The following is a 1,403-nucleotide window of genomic DNA, read 5'->3' on the forward strand; positions in this document are numbered from 1 at the left end:
TCTTTCTGATGGAGGCAAGAATTTCATTGTGTATATATATACCACATTTTCATGATCCATTCATCTTCTGTGGGCCCTCCAGGTGGGCTCCATATCTCAGCTATTGTAAATAATGCTAGAGTAAACATAGTTGTTCTGGTAGTTTTAGTATGGTCTTCTTTGTGATCATTTGGGTAAATCCCCAAAAGTGTGATTGCTGGGTCATAGCGGAGCTTTATATGGAATCTTTTGATGAGCCTCCATACTGCTTTCCAAAGTGGTTGAACAAGTTAAAACTCCCACCAAGAATCAAGTAAAGTTCCCTTGTGGCCACATCATCTCCAGCATCTTTAGTTGTAAAAATATGGAATGATTCAAGAATTTGCATGTCAACCTTGCGTAGGGGCCATGTTAATCTTCTCTGTATTGTTCCAATTTTAGTGTATGTGCTGCTGAATTGAGCACAGAGCATTTTATATAGATAAAGTGTAATTGATTTTCTTAAACTAGACAATTCAAAGAAAAGTAAGTTTTGAAGAATTCTCGTTAAATTTTAGAACCATGTACCTCTTACATAAGCACACATTTAAGAATAGTCAAGATTGACATGTCAGAAACAAAATAATCCCAGATATTGTTGTTCAAGAGATGTGTAGGATCGGGTGGGAGGGTATTGGGTAGGAGGGGTGGAGGAAGGCTGGGAAGGGATGTGAAGGGTAAACAAAGGAGGAGGTTGTAATGCTTTATAAGAAATATACTCATTATCTTGCCCATGTAATTGTAACCCCTCTGTACAGTATGTATACAAAAAATAAAAATAAAAAAATGAGATGTGTAGGAGGACGAATTCAATTATTCTGTACAAGGCACCTGTCATTATGAACACTATGGCAAGTGTTAGGTTTTGTTAAAAGTTTTAATGTTTTAAATATATTTAATTTTGGGAATTTGCTTATATAGGCCAAAATTAGGACTGTTTGTCAGGTCATACAACTTTTCTATAAATATTTAAGATTTATGGTAGCAGACATATGCTACTAAAAAGTACATTTCAGAGTTTAGTAGAAACATTACTAATGAGATGTTGCAAAGTCTTAGTGTAAAGAAGCAGAGTGAAGAGTTAAGACTTTGTTAACTGCACAGTTTCTCTTAAAACTTTAGGGCTTCCTTACTTTATATGTTAGTGAGGAACAAATGATGATATAAGCCATATACAAATGATGAGATGAGTCATAAAAAGCAATCTTAGTTGGTAACTTTAAAGACTACACATAGCCTATAAACTCTGTTGAACATCATAATCTTATTCATTGTTAAATGTACAGGAATGTGAGAATAGTAAAATTAAATATGTAGGTACACTTCAAATACTGAAAACCCTGGTAATTCTTCGATATTTTATTTTATTAATCATTAATATTTAT

General features: G+C 33.6%; 1 non-coding gene across 1 annotated transcript; it reads right to left on the reverse strand.

Moving 5' to 3' along the window:
• Nucleotides 1-337: 337 nt before the first annotated feature.
• Nucleotides 338-444, reverse strand: LOC138811437 (U6 spliceosomal RNA). Its single transcript, XR_011367389.1, has one exon. It is a non-coding gene; the product is annotated as a U6 spliceosomal RNA (small nuclear RNA).
• Nucleotides 445-1,403: the final 959 nt, after the last annotated feature.

Source organism: Dipodomys merriami, unplaced genomic scaffold (assembly GCF_024711535.1).
Source record: "Dipodomys merriami isolate MVZ:Mamm:240054 unplaced genomic scaffold, mDipMer1.0.p SCAF_529, whole genome shotgun sequence".
Classification (NCBI taxonomy): domain Eukaryota; kingdom Metazoa; phylum Chordata; class Mammalia; order Rodentia; family Heteromyidae; genus Dipodomys; species Dipodomys merriami.